At 40.9% G+C, this 9,729-nt stretch overlaps 1 pseudogene; it reads right to left on the bottom strand.

Annotated features, from left to right (window-relative positions):
- Positions 1-6,062: 6,062 nt before the first annotated feature.
- LOC146488664 (uncharacterized) lies at positions 6,063-7,582 on the bottom strand (annotated as a pseudogene).
- Positions 7,583-9,729: the final 2,147 nt, after the last annotated feature.

Raw genomic sequence — 9,729 nt, 5'->3', positions numbered from 1 at the left:
TTCAAGTGTACATTTTGTCGACAGTGAAAGTATTATTTGACGTTTACAGAAAAAATCGAAGCATGAATAAAGTTGTTTTCAGTTGATTGGTTGATAGTTTCGACCGTGTGTTGAACTCAAGATTGCTCATTTTAAAGATTCCCGCTTTTAAAGATTCACCATTTTAAAGATTCCCGCTTTTAAAGGTTTCCCGTTTTAAAGATTCCCTGTTCCCGTTCCCGTTCCCCATCCCTGTTGTAAAGATAGCCCCTGTAAACAGTGCCATTGGATTGAATCTGACTTGAACTGTTTTAGAGGGAATGTGCGTACAAGCTTAGTTCAAAACATCATCTTCTTGGCGGAGAGGGGTCAGAAAAGTTTTTACTTTCATGATGGGGGAGGCGTAAAAAGTTTTCCTTAATCCTTGAGGGGGGATCCAAAAGTTTTCAACGTTACGTTTTCCCATTTGCCAGCCCCCTTCCCCTCCCTCCCCGTAAATAATGAACACTCCCTAAGGATTTTATAATCTCGTAAGTGAGCCTTTCAACCCACTATATTAAGTGCGATTCTCTCCAGGTTTGAACAACAGCAGAACTCCGAAGATATTAATTTTTTAAAATAAATATAATTGGTACATCTAGATATTGTTTCAAGGTATCCAGATGGAGTTTATATTTTAAAATTATATAACTAGTCGTGACAAATTGCGTGACATTTCTTTAACATTTAGGTTTGATTCCTAATGAGCTTTCCCGCCTAGCTGCATCAGGAAGTCAGGGGTGACTGGCCACTGATCATGTGCAATGGGTCCTGAGCCAATTAAACACCATGCAGCCAGATACCATGCTTTTATGCCCTAACGCCATCGTCGATGTCGCAAATGAAATGGCCAGGAAATATGGTTCGCGACATGGTGCAAAATTCAGCAACTCAATATCCATTCACATTCACGTTTAATATTTTGATTCACAAATAAAAAACGTTCATATTCAGGATCAATTTTTGTTCACATTCACAAAGGATATTCATTCAGGATGGATATTCATATAGGACACACTGAGCAAGCAAAATCGCGCATTACGTCATCTCCTGTGTCACGTCACGTGTTTGCGAACAAAAAAACATGGCGGAAAATGTTGAGCGCGTTGAGGACACCATAAGACGCTGCATTCGAGAGGAAATGCGAAATGCAAGGGTGCAAGACGACAGCCTTCTTAACAGAACAAGGGGCCAGATTCAATCGGCGGCTTCTTCAGCGGCAAGAGAACTGCCAAGAGAGCGTCCCGGGCCAAAACGGGCGAACAGTGTCCCAGGTCACCCTTGGCGACCCCAGCTGAAAAAGGAAAAAGGAGAAAGTCGGGCTCCAGCAATTTCTTAAAGTGTCCATTTGCTCGAAAAAGAAACTGTCGACGATGATGAAGAAGAAGGCGACAATGAACAAGGTTCATATCGGGAAACATGGTGGTTTTGAAGGGTCAGTTTGACTTGATTCCAGGTCACAGCGAAGATGAAATTAACAGCGAGCTTGTGGAAGTTTTTAAGACCAAATTCAAGGCTATTACCAAGTTTGACTTTCACTTTGTTAAACAAGAGAGAAGTTCAGTTATTGTGCCTGCAGTTAAACCCGGCCACAAGTGGGACTTTGCGCACATCAAGAATCTTTGTGGTCAGGGTCGCCTATACGTGCAGTTAAACGTTCACAGCAGTCAGCTGTTGGAAAGAGAAGGTGAAGAGAATGATGACATTGATTTCAATCCATCATCCCCAATTGATCTGGAGCAGTCCATATTTGAAATACCGACAGTCAGGGAAACTGAAGTTCAATCTTTACAGCAAATATTTCCAAGTATGTCTGCAAATGATGCAAGTGACGCCATTTCTCGATTTGGCTCTGTTGATGCTGCAGCAGATGCAATAAGTGCATCTGGGTCAGGCAAACAGACAGAGAAACCCAACGGAAACAATGAAAAGCCCACCAGTTCCTCAGAGATCTTGCATCATCTGCAGACTCAGTTGCGAGGACCAGCTGAGAAGCTTACAGTTGATAAAGAAGACTTGCTTTCTGATGCTTTCTACTATTACAAGCATAAAGACTTTGATGCTAGAACACCACTTCGGGTCCGAATCAAAAATCAAGCAGCAGTTGATACTGGTGGAGTTTTGAGACAGTTCTACAGTGATGTTTTTGCATCACTGGCTCGGAATGATGAGATGTCACTATTTCAGGGAGATGCCAGGAGGAGGCTACCACTGTTTAAGAATGAGCATGCAGTAACTGGCATTTTTGAAATCCTTGGCAAGATGATTGCACATAGCCTAGTTCAAGAGGGCCCTGGTTTCCCATACCTATCTCCAGTGATTTATTCATACATTTCCACTGGTGACTTGCAGGCAGCCCTTGTAAAGGGTTCAGTCATTGATGTGTGTGATCCCACTGTAGCTGGTGTTATTCAGAAGGTAAGTACTGTACATACATGGATACGTGAACGAAGCCTGTGGTAAGACTATCAAGATTGTACAAGAGAATTTTACACAGGCACAATAATTGCACAAATTCAATTACATCCAGTTGTGAGACTTTAGACTACAATGATTATGAAGAGGGCATAGATAAGTGAAGCCAAATTTTTCTAGAAGAGCTCTATTTTGGTTTATACACTCATCATCCTAATAAGGAATAACAGGAAGGTAGTTCAATAGTAATTTATGTTGTGATCTGAAGGTTTGAATGTGGAGAATTAATTAAGCATATTAATATTATTATACTTTCTGCTAAACACTGAAGCAACTCAAGAAAAGCATGAGTAATTTCTTTTGTTTTTGTTGAAACACAACAAAAGAACATGAGACAGCTTTTTTAAAGATATGTTTCGGCACAGCTTATACCAACTTCAGTTGCCTATATAGTGTTAATTTTGTTCATTCTCAATAAACTGAGGATGGCATAAATTATGTCTTTGAAAAGGTTGTCTCATGTTTTCAAAGTTTACAACTTGCTTTGCTTGTATTGCTTCAGTTGTGATCTTCATATCTTCATAGTTTGGGTAAAACATATAAGAAACTTCAAAACTTGCAGATGAGATTCAATTTGCACAACTCTATGGGGGAGCATACACCCAGACCTCCCTACAAAAGTGGTCCAATACCAGTATAAACAGTACCAAAACACTTTCTTGGGATTAATGGCTCTGCAGCCTCAAAATGCGTGGCTACTCCCCTAGCCTGATCACAATCTATCCTCACTAGCCTTATGAATCAATTTTTCCGGCCATCCCCTCTTCCTGGTAATCATTGTACAGTCCTCACTGATGGTCTTGACTACTTATTCTGTAGATTAAGGATGAGGAGGACAGTGCCCGTATCAATGAGGATACAGACTTTCAGCAATGCATGGCAGAGAGTGGCGAAACAAGGCTTTTGACAGTAAGTGTACATATTGTTACATGCTGCTAATGCTGCTTGGATTATACTCATTCATTTAGGCTGATGGCCACTTCCCTTCACATTTTAAACATTTTCTCAATGTTTTGCACCTATCTAGGAAGCCAACAAGCTGGATGTTGTACAGTCACTTGTGACCTACAGTGTGCTTACCAAGAACAAGTGTTAGCTGGATCAGATGAGGAAAGGGCTAGCAACTCTCAATGTCTTGCCTCAGATTGAAAAGCACCCAGATCTGTTTGAGCATTTGTTTGTCGATAAAGTAGGAAATGTAACCTCTGATTTTGTGAAAAATCTATTGCCATTGCCTGGTGAAGATAGCACCAGTGCCTCAAAGAGGTCCATCCAGGCGCTTCTTTCATTTATTGACAACGCTGAAGTGAGCGATTTGAAAGATTTTCTTCAGTTTGTTACCGGTAGCTGCTCTGTCACTAGTAACATGGCTCCTGGTTGCATTCGGGTCAGCTGTGTTGATACAGAATCGTTTTTTGCATCCACAGGCCTCCTGGAACTGAAAATTCCCACCAATTTTTCAAATCTTGCACATTTCGATGGAGCCTTACGGGCAGTGATTAGGGGAAGCACCTTCAAGACAGCCTGACTTGCTTAAACATATTGTTGTACTTCACCCAATGTTTCAATATTTATCTTTGGGGGTTTACAGACATATATTGTTGTTATAGTCCTGTTGAGTTGTGGTTAGAATGTGTGGTTAGGTGGTTCAAGAAAGTGAAGTTAACTAGTTTAAAGTAACATTCCTCTGCAAGTCTTTTAATCTCAGTATTGTCAGGTTCGTTTTGTTAAAATTCCATGGGTGTTCATTTCCTCCTATTTGAAACTTTAACCATCCTTGTTGGTGCTGATTGCAAAACAGATTCACTGTAGATGTCACACACACTAGAATGATAACATGATTAACATCAGTTGTGCCACATTTTAGGTGACTATGAATTCAATTTATTATCATTACAAACCAGCAGCAGTGTGGTCTTGACTTTGTTTTTTTCAGCTCTCAAATTTCCAAATAGGAATAGTTCTTATAAACTGTTCAAATTATGTGCTGATTCAGCTATTGTAGCTATTAAAATACTTGTTGTTACGACATTGCAAGGTCATGTAAGCAGACTTTTGAAAGCTTGATAGAGCAGTTTTCAGTTGCGTGTCGAAAAGTAATCATTTTCTTATCACTATGCTTTGTGTTTGTTTTATAAAAAACTGGTGCCACTTTCTTCACTTATTGGAAGTAAACCCCCCCCCCCCAAAAAAAAAACAAAAACAAAAACTTGCTGGAGTTTCCTGCGCTTTGCGGCATTTACATAAATTTACTACTAGTTCTAATTGGTTAATTTGTTGTGATTGGTGTGATTACTTGATTTTCGTTTTACGACACTCATTTGAAAACCGCTCTATGACATGGAACTGTGAGGTGGCATTACGTTGCGATAGCTGGTCCTAATTATATAAGTGATCGACCTTTCTTCATATTTGCTATCTGGCATTTTGTAGACTCCAGCAAGTTGAAAATTTAAATAATTATTAGCAAGAGATAATAAAATGTATATATTGATGTATCATTGTGAGACTTTAATTGTAAGAGTTTTCTGTGTATTTATCAACTCAGCAAATGGTTGTGTTTTATACTTCTGTCAATCATAATTAAAATGGCAAGCAATGTCTCCCGGAAAAAATTGACCTTGTTTCTTGAGACATACACTCACAGTCAACAACAACACTGATGTGATGTAAAATTGAACTGTTACATATAATCAAGTACAAACTATAGGGCTTTCACACAATAAGTGGGACAAATTGATCCATTTCATGGCCCTCATGAGATCTTACCCTTGGAATACTGTTTCCTCTATTTCAAAGTAACGGTTCTGTCTTGCTTTAAAATCAACAGGACAATAACCCATGGCATCTCGCATGTTTGCGCTGAAACATAATCCATTGAATAAGAAAACGGCCCTGTACTTATTCCCTGCAATGGATTTCAACAATTAAACTCTTCTTGGACGAATTGGACACAGAGAAAAATTGATATCTGCGTCATGCTTTTCCCTGTATAAGTTATTTCATATTTACGTTGTTGTATTTAACATATAGAACAGTAACATTTAAATATTTCTGAGCCAGGTTAACTAACAACCATCAAAGATAGGCATAGGAGTTGAATTACCTGTTGACATGCACGTTAAGCTTACTGAGATCATTTTATCTTATAATGAGATATACTCGATGGTGTTACAGATAACACGAGATATTTTCAATTCACGAATTATTCTTCTCAATCCCAAAGGGATGGGAAAAATGTGAGTATCATCTGTGCAAAAAAGCGAACCAACATGCGCCAACTCAGTAACGTGGTGATCATTATTGCCTAGGGACATAAGCTGCTAATTATGAACGTGTTACTGCTTCTGTGTATGTTGCTTGCACTTATGTTTGCGTTGTGTCAAATTTTTTCGTCTTTAGTTGTTCTTTATAAAATGACGCAGTCGTGTCACAAACCATTATTATTACATATTCTCTGGACCAACCCCTCCCCTTGTCAATAGATTGAAGCTGGCCGGCCTCAGATAATAAACTATGAATGATGAGAATCTTTATAAGTTCAATGCGACCTTCAATTTACTAGTCATCTACTGTGACTCAGTACAAAGAAGGTCGAGTGCTTCTTGATACAAGTCAATCCCAAAAACGTTTGATTCTTGCAATGGGTCTACTTCGCGGTGAAGCTGGTCAAGGACTTCTTCAGGTATGTGAACAGCTACGTCCTCAACATTAACAGAGGAAAGACCATCATCACTTGGGAGTGGGGCCTGTGGATCATAACCATACCATTGTAGGTCGTCGTTGCTAATCGCTGACTCTGCTACATCTGCAACTGCATTAAGGTCACGATTACGCTGGTCAATCATCCCATTGCTCCAGATCCTCATAGGTGTCCAATTCCTTTCTGTTCGAATTGGGTGCTGATTCCAAGCTGCTGTAAAGCTGTCAATGGCTCTGTTTATTCTCGGGAGAAAAATAAAATGCAGAGCGAACATATGGAGATCACTGTTTCTATCAAGAATACCAGCTTCTTCCATAGATTGAAAGGTATAATAAAACATGTGGGTCACAGCACGGAAAACATCTCTCCAGAGGCGTTCAATACGTTGATTCTGAGTTGAACTTCCCGCGATGTAACTTCCTCTGTTAGGTCCTCTAACCTCTTCCATCAAGGCCCACACTAGCACATTTTCACCGCCATAATCAGTACGAACTCGTGATGGCCACTCGTAATTCTGTGTAGCTGTTAGGAATTCATCTCTGACCATTTCACTTCTGTTATTTGTAGAACACTTTAAAAAAACGATGAGGCGAGAGAAGCCATCTATGCCTCCGTGGATGACAAACTTCCAAGACACCAAGCTGTGATGGCCATCAATGTGCCATAAGCTATTTGGTCCAGGTACTGAATATGCACGCCTGGAAACTACCACTGCCCAGTGAATTCTGGAGTTCTCGGGGTCAGCACGAGCAATGCTTGCTCTAATCCGATCACGTTGCACCCGTAAGCAGAGTGATCGAAGGTGCCCTGACAGCAAAGAATACCCAACCAAGTTTCCATGAGTCAACATAAACTGCGTCACAATGTTATCTTACTGTTCGTCAGTTAAGGGTGAATACCCTGTAACATCCTGCAGTCTATACTCCACCACGCGACGCCTTAAAGTCCAATGCGATACTAGAAGCATTCTAGCTATTTCGGTCCAGGGAAGGCCCAATGAGCGAAGATTGATCAGCACGTCTTCTGGTATTTCAAGCCTTGGTCTACCTCTATCCCCATTTCTTTCCACTGTTGGACGGACTAGCAAATACAGAGCGAGATCGGTACACCTTGAACGCGGGCTTCCCATCCATTGCCTGTATATCTGGTGCAGGTTTCTCAGAATTTCTGTCATTACCATTCTAGTCTCTGAGAGAAATGGTAGTATGGATTGAATCCCTTCTATAGCATACTCCAGCCTAATCTGGACTGCTTCCCGACGGTCAGTATCAGGTGTTTCCCATAATGTTTCACTTTCGTCAAGAATGTCAAGTATTGCTCAAAAAAAAAGTTCCAATCAGAGACATCATATACCGGTAGTTCGGTCTGTTCACTCGCATCCACCATTTTGATTACGAAAGCGCGGGCTCTGGGTATGAGGTCATTTTATGTCACATGGGGCGCGCAAGATACGATGCGCAGAAATTGCTGAATGGAAATATTTCGTGAATTTTGCACCATTCGGCGTACTGTGAATGTGAACCGATAGAATAGCTGAAAGTGGACGAAATTATAACTATTGAACGAATACAAATCTTGAATGTGAGCTAATATCGATCCAGAATATAGATACAAATGCTGAATGTGAACGGTTTTATTTGTTAATCAAAATATTAATCGTGAATGTGAATGAATACTTATCCTGAATTTTGCACCATTTCGCCGACCATAAGGAAAAGTAAACGTTTCAATTTTGGGACCCTGAAGCGACTCGTATTTGCCATCAACATTGGCAAAAACACACATGGCAAGACCTTCATCGGTGGGGCAAACAACTCAGGTAATTACTGGATTTCGGTTGTTGTCGAGCTGAGGCCATACAAGCGAATCATCTACTGTGACACGTTGGCCTGGGAACCTCCATCAAACATGCTAGAAATGGTGAACACCCTCACAGCCCACATACCCAGTGTGGGACGCTATGAAGATGTTCACCTTTTCTCGGCTCATTCCCCTATGGCCACCGGCCATTTGTGCGAGTGGCGATGTCGCAACTACCCATTGCAGATGTGTTCTGATATCTGTGGAGTTATTGTGTTGATCAGCGCAGCCCTGGCGGCGTTAGATAAGTCCCTTTTTCAGTACCTGATTGGCCCACATGAAAAAGAGGCAATATATCTTCACCGCCCGACTCAACATGCTCACTATTTGAGACGTGTCTTGATGTGTTGGTTCGCTGAAGGCCGCATTGACATCGATTACGTGCTGCTGCAAAATGGTTGGCACGATAACCTTCTTCCTGCAAAGTCTGACCACTCGTTTTGCCTTCGCCAAGACACAGCTAGCAATTCCAAGAGAAGGCTGAAGTTGTTGGAAATAATCACGCCTCCTATTATATATCTCTAGACGCAGCGCAGGGTGATTCAACGTCTGTGGAATGTTCTCCTCCTTCTACTTCCTACGCCCAGACCTCCAATGGCACCTGGTCAAAATTAGCATCTTCTTCAGCTAAGGAAGTGCATTCTCCCGCAAATAGGGTTCCTATTCCGTGTAAGAAAAGGCATATTTTGGGGACTTCGCCATCTTCAAAGATATCAAAGATGTCAACTGAAGGAACACATGCTTCAAATAAAATGAACATCCACGTGCTGCAGAAGAACCTCGACCTTCTACGTCCATGGGTCCATTGCCTGGTACTTGGTGTGGCAGCAGTTCAACGGCAATACCATCCCCCAAAACAGCCACTTTCCCTAAAACAATTTCCAATTCAGGGAAAACGCCCACCATGAAAACTAATTCCAGTGAACAGCCATCGACAAGTCCAAGGAGTAACACTGGTTCAACACCTCCATCTCCAGAAGCAGACGGTCAGTCCTCTCAAACTTCAGCGCAGCAACCAAACAGTGCCCTGAAATTTTCCAATGTGAGTACTGTGGCTTGGAGCTGAGTAGCCGAAACTGCCTACACAAACATAAAAGAGGAAACACACAGCGACCCATGACATCTCTAAGCCTAAGGAAAGCAAACATGTAATTTGTCCCGAATGCAAAGGAAAAGAATCAAGGTGAGTTAAAAGCTCTATATTTTTTTGTCACAATGAGAAAAATCCCAAGGCGAGGAAAGAGGAAAAGTTGATAAGATAAGAGGACTTATAACAACGTGTGTCTGTTAAGAGCCAAAACGTGAATAGGGAGTAGTCAATGTGCGAAATTGCAAGCAATGCTGTCAACCCAGAGCTTTATAATTAATAACATTTCACAGGTATTGTTTAGATTTAAAATCTCCTTTTTCAGGTAAAAGTGCTAAATGGAATATGCCGAGTAGCAAATCAGTAAATTGTTAAGGTAACTTTAATCACATTTAGATAGTTGAAATAAATCTTCAAATGGTTGAGTAGAATTGATTAGAAATCACCCCGAATCCGTTAAAATGCATCACTTATGGTGTATTACACGGAAGCTAATGTTTACTTCAATTTTGAATTTCTTTTCTAGCCGGGCATACTCTCATGAAATGGCACAGGATTTGATTCAGCACTTAAATTCTTGCCACGG

Source organism: Pavona decussata, unplaced genomic scaffold, assembly GCF_977016875.1.
Source record: "Pavona decussata unplaced genomic scaffold, jaPavDecu1.1 SCAFFOLD_9, whole genome shotgun sequence".
Classification (NCBI taxonomy): domain Eukaryota; kingdom Metazoa; phylum Cnidaria; class Anthozoa; order Scleractinia; family Agariciidae; genus Pavona; species Pavona decussata.
This window is presented reverse-complemented; position numbering and strand designations above follow the sequence as displayed.